General features: G+C 36.5%; 1 protein-coding gene and 1 long non-coding RNA gene across 2 annotated transcripts in view; both read left to right on the forward strand.

The window, feature by feature from the left end:
- Window positions 1-17,844, forward strand: part of LOC105900815 (deleted in malignant brain tumors 1 protein) — a 120,882-nt gene that overhangs the window by 18,162 nt on the left and 84,876 nt on the right. The gene's annotated exons all lie outside the window — the stretch shown is intronic.
- Window positions 254-1,488, forward strand: LOC116223248. The gene is made up of 3 exons (XR_004164992.2): window positions 254-433; window positions 823-855; window positions 1,435-1,488. It is a non-coding gene; the product is annotated as an uncharacterized LOC116223248 (long non-coding RNA).

The following is a 17,844-nucleotide window of genomic DNA, read 5'->3' on the forward strand; positions in this document are numbered from 1 at the left end:
AATGGCCACATTTACATTTAGTCATTTAGCAGACCGTGTACTGGGCTGATTGACTGAAACATGGAGCTGCCGGTAGCCCCGCCCATTGGAAACAGCATGTGAACCAAACCACTTTGAGGAATGGGGGAGTCATTATTTTTCAACACTTAAAAAACACATTGTTTTACGTTTATAATTAGCACCGCTTGTGTTGTCGTGCTTTTATTTAATATTACTATATTATTAAAAATTATTTATTTGTGTTTACAATGATTGTTGGGGGGGACACGTCGCCCCTGTCCCCGCCGGGATCTCCACCTATGGTCATGCCCTTGAGGTCTGAAGTTGGGCATATAAGCCTGAAGCAGGACGCTTGAGGACACATTCAAGCTGAGAAGAAAGATGGAGATGAGATCAGTGATTCTTCTGCTCTGCAGCTCTGCTGCTGTTCAAGGTAAGCACTTTTTATTTAGCACGTTTATTACAGGTATTCTCTATGCTATCTGAAGGAGGATGCGTGATCAGTTGCGATACAATAGAATCTATCTGCGACATTATGCAACTATGTATGAACGTACGTTTTCAAAAGATAACTCAGGCTTCATACCCTTGTAAATATTCTCTCTTTTCTATCTGACGCTTATGTCGTATGAAAGAAAATATATTTTTTCATGACATTTTGTTTTAAATGTGTTTCTCACTGAACTGCCATTTGCCTTCATTGTACTTTACTTACAAGTCACTTTGGAAAAAAGTGTCTACCAAATGACTGAATGTAAATGTTAAATGGTAAAGATGGTGCAGAATGATTACATGAACTATAACTCTTTATTTGCTCTCCAGGTTACTGGACCACTGAAGTACCAACTGTTTCAGGTGCCATACATTTTTTTCATGACATCTCATTCATTATTTTACTGTGATTATAGTTTTAGGAAGGAAGGAAGGAAAGGTTTAAGTAGTAATTAAGGAAAGAAGAAAGAAGTAAGGACAGGTATAAGGTTTCTTGACACTTAAGTCTCATAGACTTTAGTCATTCTGAGATTTCGCCTCTGCCATGATGTGATCAAAATATGTCACTTATTCAATTCAATGCTCTTTTCTGATATATTTACTATAGTGTGTTTGTGTCCCTGTTACATTCACCATTGTTTCTCCTGGGAAAAGATTTTCATCTCTCATATCTATTATCTAAAACATATCTTCATACGCCACACAGATGTAACAACTGCAACAACTGCTGCTGCTGTAACTAATCTAACAGATCACTTTGCTGTGTATTGTTTGGTGTTCCTTCATACCTTCATACATGTCTTTTTCATACATGTCTTTTTTAGTGTGTTTGTATCATTTTATATGATTTGGTATTTACTATTGTGCTTTTTCTTAAATTCTAATGTAATATGTTACCTCTGAGGTCAAATTCTTATTTTTGTATCTAAAATTTCCCCACAGATTTGAGCTCTGAAGGAGTGCTTCCTACTAAAACTCCTGCTCCAAAAAATCTAGGTAGGTGTGTGTATGTGTGTGTGTGCATGCATGTGTGTGTGTGTGTGTGTTTGCACATTTGTGTGTGTGTGCGTGCGCGTGTGTGCATGCTCACATGTATTGGTGATGTTATTCATTTCTGAGATGCTTAATATCCTTTATGTAGTCTTAGGAATGCAATACTGTCCTGTTTTTGCTAATGGAGTATGTTTTTGTCAAACTGACCACTGGTAGTGTATTTGTTTGTGTGTGTGTGTGTGTGTGTCTGTGTGTCTGTGTGTCTGTGTGTGTGTGTGTGTGTGTGTGTTTGTGTTTGCATTTATCTGAATCCCACATTAGTTCTAAACACCCCTCAAGACACATCAGCTCGTGAGAGTGATCCCTGTCAATGAATGAATTTAAAATATCAAAATGAACTAGAATATGCATTTCCTGAAGGAAATACCAGTTCATGAAATGCAGAAGTTAAGAAAGGAAGAAGAAAGGAAAGAAGATTGAACAAGAGTGAAAGAAGAAAGGAAAGAAGAGAATGGCTATGGATAAAGACAGTAAAGAGAGAGTGAAGAGGGAAAATAGTGAAAGAATGAGAGGAAATGGAGTGAAGCAGAGAGATATACAAAGTGGAAGATATAGACATGGCATGGAGGAAGTAAAGGAAAGAAGAGTGAACAAGAGTGGCTATAGATAAAGAGAGTAAAGAGGAAAAATAGTGAAAGATTGAGAAAAAATGGAGTGAAGCAGAAAGATGGACAAAGTGGAAGATATTGACATAGCATGGAGGAAGTAAAGGAAATGGAAGGGAGGATAGAGGACTGTTAAGTCAAAGAAGGCTGACAAAAAAGTTGAAAGAAGAGTAGGAATTGATGGACAGAGTAATTAAAAGAAGAAAGGAAAGAAGAGTGAACAGGAGTGGCTATGGATAATGAGATAAAGAGAGAGTGAAGAGGGAAAATACTGAAAGAAGGAGAGAAAAATGGAGTGAAGCAGAGAGATGGAGTGTGAGAGAAAGTAGACTCAGAGGGATAGAGAGAAAGATGGAGAGAAAAAACAGTAGAATTTGGAAGGTGTCTCTTAATATTCCTAGTTATACAGTTGAATTAGAGGGACAGAGAGAAGAGGAGCCTTGGAACCTTGGCGCAGGTGTCAGTGAAGCACAGTTTAACCCTCTAATCCCCATAGCGGCCGCCGACGGCATGTTAGAATTTCCCCATAGCGGCCGCGGCCGGCCGTAACTTTTAAAGACACAGTTTTTATACTACAACATTAATTCATGAAATAATACTCCGCTAGTGGATACATGAACATCTTACTTTTATTTTGAAACCGGAAACTTGGTATGCTGTCATTGACTTTTCTGAAGTATTTGTTAACTAAACTTCGCTACTGACAGATGGCCTGAGGATTACAGTGTCTCTTGCAGTAAAGGCTAGCAATCAGAGACGTCTGCATCTGTTCTCACTGGATGAGACCGTATTTTTGTGCACCAAAGACGACGACTCATCACGTTTGTATGACAGTGACGACCATGTTTGAAAAATCTAAATTAAAAAACGTATTAAAAATAGTAATATTAGTATCCTCCTGTTTTTTTCTGACTAGCTAACTCTCTAGTAACGTCTTCGTATGGCGGTCACTGAGAAGTGTTGGTTTACAACTAGCACCAGCCTCATCGTTCTCCAAATTGATAAGACATAGCTAGATCAATGAAATTTGAATGGATTGTAAACCCATGACACTTTTATTTGCCGAGTTATGTAACATTTAATTATTGATCTTTGAGGGACGTTCAAATAAGCAAATTTTCACGTTACCTCACTTGTGGAAATGACGGTCAATTCGTGACTTTCGCAACCTACGAAGCAAGCACCTGCGTCTGTGGGTGAGAGCTATTTTGTGCACAAATAACGACGACATGGGTAATCGGCTGTGTTTTCTGTTTGTCAGAAGAAAATGTATTTTAAAATTTGGATCGTCATCTCAATTTTCATGACTAGTTTTACAGCTATTTTGCTAGCTATCTACATTGACTGAGGTAACGTAAGTCTGAGGAGTTCGAGCCAGTCAGGAGTTGGTTGATAGCTAGCTAGTGACTGCATCAGCCTCATTACTTACTAAACTGTTTAGATTTAGATAAATAACATGTATAGTAAAAAAGAAAACTGTGAAAATGGGTCACTTTTTTTTATTCTCACTTCTAATTATTTTTTGTTCGTCTCTACTAGTTATTCAAACCTCCATTCTTTTTTGAGCTGTAAGCTCATTGTAACAACAGTAGCTAAAGACAATCAATAGCAAGATAACCATTTATAATATATTTAAAACCTCATATTGGAAAGGCATTCAGCAGATTATTCGACAACCAGCTAGTAATATGTTGTGATGTTAAATTTTAAGCTGGTACAGTTTTTAAGCTGTAGAAAGCCAATCACAATGAAATCAGTGCTCATATAGGACCATAGTATAGGACATCAATACTACATAAAATGTATAGTAGATGTGCAGTAGCTAGTCCGTATGTAGTTCACACTGGGATATTGAGCCGATGATGTGACAGAAAACAATTGACAGAAAAATGGAGGAAACACTAATGGCTTCCACTGTGATGGCTTACAATAATGGGATAGTTTTTTCTTTTATGCGTCAGGATGTCGGGTGTTCCAGCTCATCTGAGAGTAGAGAAGTGAGTGAGGGTGCTGTGGCAGCAGAGAGGAGTGAGGACATGGGGGAGAGCAGCGAGAGGCCTGATGAGCGTAGGGAAGCTTCAGTAGGACAGAGTAGGTTTCTCACTAAAGGAATTGAAGGACAAAAGTTGTCCGCATACAAGTGGTGGTGTTTGTATAGGTTGTCTGACATAAGATCCATTACTACCCTCTATCCCAAACCAAATATCATCTGCCACACACCCCTTGTTGCCTATTTATACATTGAATGCTAAACAGTATCCTTTCAGGGAGTCATAGAGACACCAGATCTTAATACCCCATCTGACATGTTTCGTAGGCATATACTGTTTCCAAAGTAACATGCCGTCAATCATGGCCTCACCTACTGAGAGATTTTTCCACGGTCGATGAAGTTTTAGGACGTTCTCCTGGAGCACACACATTACAGTTTTTTTCGATCACTTTTAAACTTGTGTCAATACCATGTACACTTTTTCCAAAACTCTTCACACAGTGGGCTTAACAGACACACACCTCAGCATATCAGTTAACCTTTTGTGCAAAATGCACTACAACCACCAAAACACTTCATACTTCACCCAAAAGTGAGTAATGCCGTAACTTTAGCAAATGTTCTCTCTCAGAGTACAATGACCTAAAAAACACTAAACACTTGAAGCATTGCCAATTGCATATATAACATGTTGCTGTATCCTCTAGATTGGCATAGATTACTGTAGGTTTGCATTGCAAAAAGGAGAAAAAACACACAAAGAAAAACACTTCTTTGGACTACAGTAAATATTGTTATATTACAGTGAACAAACAATTCTAAAATGCTGCAATATGTGTCATTATGCATATGCTAAAATTGCACGTGTTACTGCACTATATAGACTTACTACAGGACAACAAAAAGGCATAAATATGCTAAGTATTTACTGTAGTATTTCCAATATTTACATACATCAACACAAGATACAGTCTACCAAAGTACTGTAATACCATTAGAATTCTACTGTAGCCCTAATGCTGATCCATTCTGTCCTCTGTATTTGGTGTCAAACTTTGACATGTTTGAACTTCAAATTTACGGTAACATTCTCCTTTGCATTGCATCTTGGAAATACGTCAATCCAAGCTAACTATCTGTAGACAGTGTTCATATGTTAGTTTGCTTCTCACAATAGATGTCAGTATTGAGTGGGTACATTTACTGTAATTGCATTTTTCAATCACTGTCTTTCACTGATAGCCTATGACTTACATATAGAGCAGTACTGTAATAGTGGAAACAACTCTTCAGGAACAGCTACATCTATGTTTGCCTTCTGTAGAGATAGTAAGAAGTCTGCAAGCCAAAACAACAAAATAACTAAACTTTCTGCTAAAATAAGAATACTTTGTTTTATTCAAGCATATACCTTAATTTGTCTGTCCAAATACAGCATCTTTCCATGTACAGTAATCTAAATTACTGTAAGTTAGGTTTTAAACTGAAAGTTAACTGTTTTGAATAGAGTATCTAAACATCGGCAAAAAATGCTGTAGTTGCACAGCGTTTTGCTGGTAGTGAACCTTGACTGAGACAGGTATCCATGAATTTCGGAAGAAGTGGTCATTGACTGCATTTGTATATAAGCATAGGGGCAAGTATCCACAGTTTGGTTCACATAGTCTACTGGTATGCTCGATGTGTTAAGTGTTTTGGGAATGTGTACATGGTATTGAGACGAGTAAAAATTATTGGAAAAACCGTAAGAACAAACTTTTCTGTTGGTTTGTAGATACCAGTTTTGTGTGGCAAGATTGGCAGGTGTGATAAGTGGTACAGTGGTTAGTGTTGTTGGCTAACAAGTAGCTGACCTGGGTTCAATTCCTGGGCAATGAAAATTTATATTGTAACTCACTTTGGATATACATTTTTGTTGTAGTTCCCTTTTTGGGTCACTTTGTCTCGTTGATGGCCCATGAATTTCATATGCAGCCGTAATGGTGGGAAAATGTCTTCAGTAACACTTACATCTATATTTTACACACATGTACATTTCAACACAAATGCTGTACTGCAGTATAGTTAGCAGCAAGGCTGCAAACGAACAAAACAAAGATGGAAACTAAATACATTTATGAATATTAGTAAAAAACTAAATCTGTCTTATTTCAAGTGTATAATTTCATTTGTCTGTGAAAATACAGCATCTTTCCATCTACAGTGATGTAAATTGTGTCTGGTTTTGAACTGAAAGTTAACTGTTTTGAACAGAGTATCTAAATATCTGAAAAAATGCTGTAGTTGCACAGCGTTTTGCTGGTGGTGAACATTGACTGAGACGGGTATCCATGAATTTTGGAAGAAGTGGTCATTGACTGCATTTTGTATCTAAGCAATGGAAAAGTATCCCATTTAGTTCACATAGTCTACTGATATGCTGGATGTGTTAAGTTTTTTGAGAAAGTGTACATGGTATTGAACCAAGTGTGAAAATGATTGGAAAAAACTGTAATGGTCTCACTTTCTGAAGCTTGTCACCTGTCTGCTATCCTTGGGTTTGAACAGGGTACGTATCTGCATAACTCCTCATACCTATTTTGTGGCATGGTGTCTGCCACATAGGACACTTGTAAGGCTGGATCAGATGAACAGTAGTCAAGATCAGAGGGTAAATGATGGATACCCATGAGGATGTTTATTCCCACAAACACCTTCACCTCTTCCACAAATGTATTGCACCAGGATGCATTTGAAGAGGCATAGAGGTTGGTGTTTTCCACCAAATTAGCAAAAATGTTGGTTATCTATATGGTTTAGTAGTGTTAATATTTAAATATTAAGTTTAATATGTATTTATTTATTTACAAAATATAAAACAAATACTAATTAAATACATTAAGATGATATTAAATGTAATAAATAGGTCTGCAGTACCATTCAAAACTTATGAATTTGAACTTTAGGGTGTATGTAAAGCTATGTATTTTAATATTTGTAGATGTCAGTAATACATGTTTGATATTATATTAACAAACAATTTATGCCCTTTCAAACAAAACAAACTTGTAATAGTAATTTTTCTTTTGTTTTCTAACTGTAACTGTTTGTTTACAGAATAACAAAAAATACAGGAATTCTCTGGTTTTCGCAGTAATATGCTGCAGTGTTCTAGAATTCTATTGGGGTATAGAGGGTTAATGACCCTATTATGATGTCATAATGGCCCAATGTAAGTCAATGGGAGAAATTGTATTCGTTTTTCTTTAATATTTTAAAAAGTATAAAGTTTAGAAAAATAAAAAATACATAGCATAAGTGTCCTTTACAAGACTTACGCGACAAAAAAGCAATAACAATACAGGGCATTTCAAAATTTAAGAAAGGAAGAAGTAAGGAAAGAACAGTGAACAAGAGTGAAAGAAGAAAGGAAAGTAGAGTGAACAAGAGTGGCTATGGATAAAGACAGCAAAGATAGAGTGAAGAGGGAAAAGTTTAAAAGAAGGACATTTTTTTTACTGAAGTAGAGAGATGGAGTGTAAGAAAGAGGAGTTGGAGAGGGATAGAAGAAAAACACGTGGATGGAGGTTGGAGAGAGAGAGGGAATGAGTGAAAATAGGAAAGAGAATGGACTGGAGGAAGGAGATGTTAGAATGGCCGATGGATGAAGTGGAATATATAACCATGGCATGGAGGAAGTAAAGGAAATGGAAGGGAGGATAGAGGGCTGTAAAGTCAAAGAAGGCTGACAAAAAAGTTGAAAAAAGAGTTGGAATTGATGGACAGAGTAATTTCATGCACTGGTATTTCCTTCGGGAAATGCATTTTCTAGTTTTTCTTTAATATCTTAAAAAGTATAAAGTTCAGAAAAATGATAGAAAAATACATAGCATACGTGTCCTTTACAAGACCTACGTGACAAAGTTCGAACAAAGTTTCTACGTTAAGCGGTTCAAGCTGAATTAAGCGCAGAAGTCGGTACAAAGAATAAAAGGAAGTATAAGAAACGAAGGAATAACAATACAGGGCATTTCATGCACTGTAATAAGAAGAAGAAGTATAAGAAGCCTAGGCATAATAATACCGGGCATTTCATGCACTGTAATTACACTGTCTAATGTATATCTAGCATGTCGCCAACAACATTTTATTAGATTACTCATACTCTACATTCAAACGCTTGGAAAACAATGTATATGGGCTGAAAACGCAAGCAGTATTTCAGCTAAATAAAAATGTATCTTTTTTTCTTATTCTTTGGTTATGTTAGCGTTCATCTCCGATGTCACAGTAAATGAAACTATTTTAAAAATAGTCATATTTGTGTAAATAAAATTGAGCTCACTGGAAAAAATACCAATTCTTCTGGAATGGGCCTTTTTGTATTTCTAAAAGTATTTAAGAAATACAAATATACTGCAGACATACTGTATACTACAAGCATTTCATAGCACAGTTTAAATACACTGAAGAGCTCCTTTTTTCAACCTGGGCAATATTTATTACAGTGCATGAAATGCCCTGTATTGTTATTCCTAGGCTTCTTATTACAGTGCATGAAATGCCCTGTACTGTTATTCCTAGGCTTCTTATTACAGTGCATGAAATGCCCTGTATTGTTATTCCTTCGTTTCTTATTCTTCTACTTCTTATTACAGTGCATGAAATGCCCTGTATTGTTATCCAAACTTTTCTTATTCTTATTATTCTTTTTACCTTTTTCTGCGCTTAATTCAGCTAAAACCGCTTAACGTAGAAACTTCTTTCAAACTTTGTCGCGTAGGTCTTATAATGGACACTTGTGCTATGTATTTTTCATTTTTCTAAACTTTATACTTTTTAAGATATTAAAGAAAAACTAATAAAAATTTTCCCATTGACTTGCATTGGGCCATTATGACATCATAATAGGGTCATTAAACTGGCTTGCACCTGTGCTTCACTGACACCTGCACCAAGGTTCCAAGGAACCTCTTCTCTCTGTCCCTTTCCATTCAACTGTATAACTAGGAATATTAAGAGACACCTTCCATACTCTCCTTTTTTTTCTCTCTATCCCTCTCACATCTACTTTCTCTCACACTCCATCTCTCTGCTTCACTCCATTGTCTCTCCTTCTTTCAATATTTACCCTCTTCACTCTCTCTTTACTGCCTTTATCCAGAGCCACTCTTGTTCACTCTTCTTTTCTTCCTTCCTTCTTTCTTTCTTCCACTCTTCTTTCCTTTTTTCTTTCCTTCTTCTACTCTTCTTGCCTTCTTCCACTCTTCTTTCCTTTCTTTACTCTTCTTTCCTTTCTTCTTTCCTTCTTCCACTCTTCTTTCCTTTCTTTCACTCTTCTTTCTTTTCTTCTTTTCTTCTTCCACTCTTCTTTCCTTTCTTCACTCTTCTTTCCTTTCTTCTTTCCTTCTTCCACTCTTCTTTCCTTTCTTTCACTCTTCTTTCTTTTCTTCTTTCCTTTCTCCTTTCCTTTCTTCACTCTTCTTTCCTTCTTCCACTCTTCTTTCCTTTCTTTCACTCTTCTTTCTTTTCTTCTTTTCTTCTTCCACTCTTCTTTCCTTTCTTCACTCTTCTTTCCTTTCTTCTTTCCTTCTTCCACTCTTCTTTCCTTTCTTCACTCTTCTTTCTTTTTTTCTTTCCTTCTTCCACTCTTCTTTCCTTTCTTCTTTTCTTCTTTCACTCTTCTTCCTTTTCTTCTTCCTTTCCTCAACTTTTGCATTTCATGCACTGGTATTTCCTTCAGGAAATGCATTTTCTAGTTATTCTCTTTACCGACTTCTGCGCTTAATTCAGCTCGAACCGCTTAACTTAAAAACTTCGTTCAAACTTTGGCGCGTAGGTCTTGTAAAGGACACTTATGCTATGTATTTTTCATTTTTCTAAACTTTATGCTTTTTAAAATATTAAATAAAAACTAATACAATTTCTCCCATTGACTTACATTGGGCCATTATGACATCATAATAGGGTCTTTAAACTGGCTTGCACCTGTGCTTCACTGACACCTGCGCCAAGGTTCCAAGGCTCCTCTTCTCTCTGTCCCTCTCCATTCAACTGTATAACTAGGAATATTATTCTTTCCTTCTTCCACTCTTCTTCTTTCGTTCTTCCACTCTTCTTTCCTTCTTCCACTCTCCTTTCCTTTCTTCTTTCCTTCTTCCACTCTTCTTTCCTTCTTCTACTCTTCTTTTCTTTCTTCACTCTTCTTTCCTTCTTCCACTCTTCTTTCCTTCTTCTACTCTTCTTTTCTTTCTTCACTCTTCTTTCCTTCTTCTTTCTTTTCTTCTTTCCTTTCTTCACTCTTCTTTCCTTTCTTCTTTCCTTCTTCCACTCTTCTTTCCTTCTTCTACTCTTCTTTTCTTTCTTCACTCTTCTTTCCTTCTTCCACTCTTCTTTCCTTCTTCTACTCTTCTTTTCTTTCTTCACTCTTCTTCCACTCTTCTTTCCTTCTTCCACTCTTCTTTCCTTCTTTCTCTCTTCTTTCTTTTCTTCTTTCCTTCTTCCACTCTTCTTCCACTCTTCTTTCCTTCTTTCACTCTTCTTTCTTTTCTTCTTTCCTTCTTCCACTCTTCTTTCCTTCTTCTACTCTTCTTTTCTTTCTTCACTCTTCTTCCACTCTTCTTTCCTTCTTTCACTCTTCTTTCCTTCTTTCCTTCTTTCACTTTTCTTTTTTTTTCTTCTTTCCTTCTTCCACTCTTCTTTTTTTTCTTCACTCTTCTTTCTTTTCTTCTTTCCTTCTTCCCTTCTTCTTTCCTTCTTCGACTCTTCTCTCCTTTCTTCTTTCCTTTCTTTACTCTTCTTTCCTTTCTTATTTCCTTCTTTCACTCTTCTTTCCTTTCTTATTTCCTTCTTTCACTCTTCTTTCTTTTCTTCTTCCTTTCTTAACTTTTGCATTTCATGCACTGGTATTTCCTTCAGGAAATGCATTTTCTAGTTCTTCTTCTTCTTATTATTCTCTTTACCGACTTCTGCGCTTAATTCAGCTCGAACCGCTTAACTTAGAAACTCCGTTCAAACTTTGGCGCGTAGGTCTTGTAAAGGACACTTATGCTATGTATTTTTCATTTTTCTAAACTTTATACTTTTTAAGATATTAAATAAAAACGAATACAAATTTTCCCATTGACTTACATTGGGCCATTATGACATCATAATGGGGTCATTAAACTGGCTTGCACCTGTGCTTCACTGACACCTGCGCCAAGGTTCCAAGGCTCCTCTTCTCTCTGTCCCTCTCCATTCAACTGTATAACTAGGAATATTAAGAGACACATTCCATACTCTACTTTTTTTTCTCTCTATCTTTCTCTCTATCCCTCTCACTCTACTTTCTCTCACACTCCATCTCTCTGATTCACTCCATTTTCTCCCCTTCTTTCAATATTTTCCCTCTTCACTCTCTCTTCTTTCCTTCTTCCACTCTTCTTCCCTTCTTCCACTCTTCTTTCCTTCTTCCACTCTTCTTTCCTTTCTTCTTTCCCTTCTTTCTTTTCTTCTTTCCTTCTTCCACTCTTCTTTCCTAGCTTCACTCTTCTTTCCTTTCTTCTTTCCTTCTTCCACTCTTCCTTCCTTCTTCCACTCTTCTTTACTTTCTTCCACTCTTCTTTCCTTCTTTTACTCTTCTTTCCTTTCTTCTTTGCTTCTTCACTCTTCTTTCTTTTCTTCTTCCTTTCTTAACTTTTGCATTTCATGCACTGGTATTTCCTTCAGGAAATGCATTTTCTAGTTACAGTGCATGAAATGCCCTGTATTGTTATTCCTAGGCTTCTTATTCTTCTTCTTCTTCTTCTTCTTATTATTCTCTTTACCGATTTTCTGCGCTTAATTCAGCTCGAACCGCTTAACTTAGAAACTCCGTTCAAACTTTGGCGCGTAGGTCTTGTAAAGGACACTTATGCTATGTATTTTTCACTTTTCTAAACTTTATACTTTTTAAGATATTAAAGAAAAACTAATACAAATTTTCCCATTGACTTACATTGGGCCATTATGACATCATAATAGGGTCATTAAACTGGCTTGCACCTGTGCTTCACTGACACCTGCGCCAAGGTTCCAAGGCTCCTCTTCTCTCTGTCCCTCTCCATTCAACTGTATAACTAGGAATATTATTCTTTCCTTCTTCCACTCTTCTTCTTTCCTTCTTCCACTCTTCTTTCCTTCTTCCACTCTCCTTTCCTTTCTTCTTTCCTTCTTCCACTCTTCTTTCCTTCTTCTACTCTTCTTTTCTTTCTTCACTCTTCTTTCCTTCTTCCACTCTTCTTTCCTTCTTTTACTCTACTTTCCTTTCTTCTTTCCTTCTTTCTTTTCTTCTTCCACTCTTCTTTCCTTTCTTCTTTCCTTCTTTCACTCTTCTTTCTTTTTCTTCTTTCCTTTCTTCACTCTTCTTTCCTTTCTTCTTTCCTTCTTCCACTCTTCTTTCCTTCTTCCACTCTTCTTTCCTTTCTTCACTCTTCTTTCCTTTCTTCTTTCCTTCTTCCTTTCTTCTTTCCTTCTTCCACTTCTTTCCTTCTTCCACTCTTCTTTCCTTTCTTCACTCTTCTTTCCTTTCTTCTTTCCTTCTTCCACTCTTCTTTCCTTCTTCCACTCTTCTTTTCTTTCTTCACTCTTCTTTCCTTCTTCCACTCTTCTTTCCTTCTTTTACTCTACTTTCCTTTCTTCTTTCCTTCTTTCTTTTCTTCTTCCACTCTTCTTTTACTCTTCTTTCCTTCTTTCACTCTTCTTTTTTTTTCTTCCTTTCTTAACTTTTGCATTTCATGCACTGGTATTTCCTTCAGGAAATGCATTTTCTAGTTCTTCTTCTTATTATTCTTTGTACCAAACTTCTGCGCTTAATTCAGCTTGAACCGCTTAACTTAGAAACTTCGTTCAAACTTTGTTGCTTAGGTCTTGTTAAGGACACTTATGCTATGTATTTTTCATTTTTCTAAACTTTATACTTTTTAAAATATTAAAGAAAAACTAATACAATTTCTCCCATTGACTTACATTGGGCCATTATGACATCATAATAGGGTCTTTAAACTGGCTTGCACCTGTGCTTCACTGACACCTGCGCCAAGGTTCCAAGGCTCCTCTTCTCTCTGTCCCTCTCCATTCAACTGTATAACTAGGAATATTAAGAGACACCTTCCATACTCTACTTTTTTTTCTCTCTATCCCTCTCACTCTACTTTTTCTCACACTCCATCTCTCTGCTTCACTCCATTTTCTCTCCTTCTTTCAATATTTTCCTTCTTCACTCTCTCTTTACTGTCTTTATCCAGAGCCACTCTTCTTTCCTTCTTTCACTTCTTTCTTTTCTTCTTTCCTTCTTCCACTCTTCCTTACTTCTTCCACTCTCCTTTCCTTTCTTCTTTGCTTCTTCCACTCTTCTTTCCTTCTTCCACTCTTCTTTCCTTCTTCCACTCTTCTTTTCTTCTTCCACTCTTCTTTTCTTTCTTCACTTCTTTCCTTCTTTCACTCTTCTTTCTTTTCTTCTTTCCTTTCTTCACTCTTCTTTCCTTTATTCTTTCCTTCTTCCACTCTTCTTTCCTTCTTCCACTCTTCTTTTCTTCTTCCACTCTTCTTTTCTTTCTTCACTTCTTTCCTTCTTTCACTCTTCTTTCTTTTCTTCTTCCTTTCTTAACCTTTGCATTTCATGCACTGGTATTTCCTTCAGGAAATGCATTTTCTAGTTACAGTGCATGAAATGCCCTGTATTGTTATTCCTTCGTTTCTTATTACAGTGCATGAAATGCCCTGTATTGTTATCCAAACTTTTCTTATTACAGTGCATGAAATGCCCTGTATTGTTATTCCTTCGTTTCTTATTACAGTGCATGAAATGCCCTGTATTGTTATTCCTTCGTTTCTTATACTTATTATTATTCTTTGTACCGAACTTCTGCGCTTAATTCAGCTCGAACCGCTTAACTTAGAAACGTTGTTCAAACTTTGCTGCGTAGGTCTTGTAAAGGACACTTATGCTATGTATTTTTCATTTTTCTAAACTTTATACTTTTTAAAATATTAAATAAAAACTAATACAATTTCTCCCATTGACTTACATTGGGCCATTATGACATCATAATAGGGTAATTAAACTGGCTTGCACCTGTGCTTCACTGACACCTGTGCCAAGGTTCCAAGGCTCCTCTTCTCTCTGTCCCTCTCCATTCAACTGTATAACTAGGAATATTATTCTTTCCTTCTTCCACTCTTCTTCTTTCCTTCTTCCACTCTTCTTTCCTTCTTCCACTCTCCTTTCCTTTCTTCTTTCCTTCTTCCACTCTTCTTTCCTTCTTCTACTCTTCTTTTCTTTCTTCACTCTTCTTTCCTTCTTCCACTCTTCTTTCCTTTCTTAACTCTTCTTTTCTTTTCTTCTTTCCTTCTTTCACTCTTCTTTCTTTTCTTCTTTCCTTTCTTCACTCTTCTTTCCTTCTTCAACTCTTCTTTCCTTCTTCCACTCTCCTTTCCTTTCTTCTTTCCTTCTTCCACTCTTCTTTCCTTCTTCTACTCTTCTTTCCTTTCTTAACTCTTTTTTTCTTTTCTTCTTTCCTTCTTTCACTCTTCTTTCTTTTCGTCTTTCCTTTCTTCACTCTTCTTTCCTTCTTCCACTCTTCTTTCCTTCTTCCACTCTTCTTTCCTTTCTTCACTCTTCTTTCCTTCTTTCTTTTCTTCTTCCACTCTTCTTTCCTTTCTTCACTCTTCTTTCCTTTCTTCTTTCCTTCTTTCACTCTTCTTTCTTTTCTTCTTTCCTTTCTTCACTCTTCTTTCCTTCTTCCACTCTTCTTTCCTTTCTTCTTTCCTTCTTCCACTCTTCTTTCCTTCTTCCTCTCTTCTTTCCTTCTTTTACTCTTCTTTCCTTGCTTCTTTCCTTATTTCACTCTTCTTTCTTTTCTTCTTCCTTTCTTAACTTTTGCATTTCATGCACTGGTATTTCCTTCAGGAAATGCATTTTCTAGTTCTTCTTATTATTATTCTTTGTACCAAACTTCTGCGCTTTATTCAGCTTGAACCGCTTAACTTAGAAACTTTGTTCAAACTTTGCTGCGTAGGTCTTGTAAAGGACACTTATGCTATGTATTTTTCATTTTTCTAAACTTTATACTTTTTAAAATATTAAATAAAAACTAATACAATTTCTCCCATTGACTTACATTGGGCCATTATGACATCATAATAGGGTCTTTAAACTGGCTTGCACCTGTGCTTCACTGACACCTGCGCCAAGGTTCCAAGGCTCCTCTTCTCTCTGTCCCTCTCCATTCAACTGTATAACTAGGAATATTATTCTTTCCTTCTTCCACTCTTCTTCTTTCGTTCTTCCACTCTTCTTTCCTTCTTCCACTCTCCTTTCCTTTCTTCTTTCCTTCTTCCACTCTTCTTTCCTTCTTCTACTCTTCTTTCCTTCTTTTACTCTACTTTCCTTTCTTCTTTCCTTCTTTCTTTTCTTCTTCCACTCTTCTTTCCTTTCTTCACTCTTCTTTCCTTTCTTCTTTCCTTCTTTCACTCTTCTTTCCTTTCTTCACTCTTCTTTCCTTCTTCCACTCTTCTTTCCTTTCTTCACTCTTCTTTCCTTTCTTCTTTCCTTCTTCCACTCTTCTTTCCTTCTTCCTCTCTTCTTTCCTTCTTTTACTCTTCTTTCCTAATTTCACTCTTCTTTCTTTTCTTCTTCCTTTCTTAACTTTTGCATTTCATGCACTGGTATTTCCTTCAGGAAATGCATTTTCTAGTTCTTATTATTCTTTTTACCTTTTTCTGCGCTTAATTCAGCTCGAACCGCTTAACGTAGAAACTTCGTTCAAACTTTGTCGCGTAGGTCTTATAAAGGACACTTGTGCTATGTATTTTTCATTTGTCTAAACTTTATACTTTTCAAGATATTAAAGAAAAACGAATAAAAAATGTCCCATTGACTTACATTGGGCCATTATGACATCATAATAGGGTCATTAAACTGGCTTGCACCTGTGCTTCACTGACACCTGCGCCAAGGTTCCAAGGCTCCTCTTCTCTCTGTCCCTCTCCATTCAACTGTATAACTAGGAATATTATTCTTTCCTTCTTCCACTCTTCTTCTTTCGTTCTTCCACTCTTCTTTCCTTCTTCCACTCTCCTTTCCTTTCTTCTTTCCTTCTTCCACTCTTCTTTCCTTCTTCTACTCTTCTTTTCTTTCTTCACTCTTCTTTCCTTCTTCCACTCTTCTTTCCTTCTTCTACTCTTCTTTTCTTTCTTCACTCTTCTTTCCTTCTTCTTTCTTTTCTTCTTTCCTTTCTTCACTCTTCTTTCCTTTCTTCTTTCCTTCTTCCACTCTTCTTTCCTTCTTCTACTCTTCTTTTCTTTCTTCACTCTTCTTTCCTTCTTCCACTCTTCTTTCCTTCTTCTACTCTTCTTTTCTTTCTTCACTCTTCTTCCACTCTTCTTTCCTTTTGCATTTCATGCACTGGTATTTCCTTCAGGAAATGCATTTTCTAGTTATTCTTTGTACCAAACTTCTGCGCTTTATTCAGCTTGAACCGCTTAACTTAGAAACTTTGTTCAAACTTTGCTGCGTAGGTCTTGTAAAGGACACTTATGCTATGTATTTTTCATTTTTCTAAACTTTATACTTTTTAAAATGTTAAATAAAAACTAATACAATTTCTCCCATTGACTTACATTGGGCCATTATGACATCATAATAGGGTCTTTAAACTGGCTTGCACCTGTGCTTCACTGACACCTGCGCCAAGGTTCCAAGGCTCCTCTTCTCTCTGTCCCTCTCCATTCAACTGTATAACTAGGAATATTATTCTTTCCTTCTTCCACTCTTCTTCTTTCCTTCTTCCACTCTTCTTTCCTTCTTCCACTCTCCTTTCCTTTCTTCTTTCCTTCTTCCACTCTTCTTTCCTTCTTCTACTCTTCTTTTCTTTCTTCACTCTTCTTTCCTTCTTCCACTCTTCTTTCCTTCTTTTACTCTACTTTCCTTTCTTCTTTCCTTCTTTCTTTTCTTCTTCCACTCTTCTTTTCTTTCTTCACTCTTCTTTCCTTTCTTCTTTCCTTCTTTCACTCTTCTTTCTTTTCTTCTTTCCTTTCTTCACTCTTCTTTCCTTTCTTCTTTCCTTCTTCCACTCTTCTTTCCTTCTTCCACTCTTCTTTCCTTTCTTCACTCTTCTTTCCTTTCTTCTTTCCTTCTTCCACTCTTCTTTCCTTCTTCCTCACTTCTTTCCTTCTTTTACTCTTCTTTCCTTTCTTCTTTCCTTCTTTCACTCTTCTTTCTTTTCTTCTTCCTTTCTTAACTTTTGCATTTCATGCACTGGTATTTCCTTCAGGAAATGCATTTTCTAGTTATTATTCTTTGTACCAAACTTCTGCGCTTAATTCAGCTTGAACCTCTTAACTTAGAAACTTCGTTCAAACTTTGTTGCTTAGGTCTTGTTAAGGACACTTATGCTATGTATTTTTCATTTTTCTAAACTTTATACTTTTTAAAATATTAAAGAAAAACTAATACAATTTCTCCCATTGACTTACATTGGGTCATTATGACATCATAATAGGGTCTTTAAACTGGCTTGCACCTGTGCTTCACTGACACCTGCGCCAAGGTTCCAAGGCTCCTCTTCTCTCTGTCCCTCTCCATTCAACTGTATAACTAGGAATATTATTCTTTCCTTCTTCCACTCTTCTTTCCTTCTTCTACTCTTCTTTCCTTCTTCCACTCTCCTTTCCTTTCTTCTTTCCTTCTTCCACTCTTCT

The sequence above is a fragment of the Clupea harengus genome, chromosome 13, assembly GCF_900700415.2.
Source record: "Clupea harengus chromosome 13, Ch_v2.0.2, whole genome shotgun sequence".
NCBI classification, from domain to species: Eukaryota; Metazoa; Chordata; class Actinopteri; order Clupeiformes; family Clupeidae; genus Clupea; species Clupea harengus.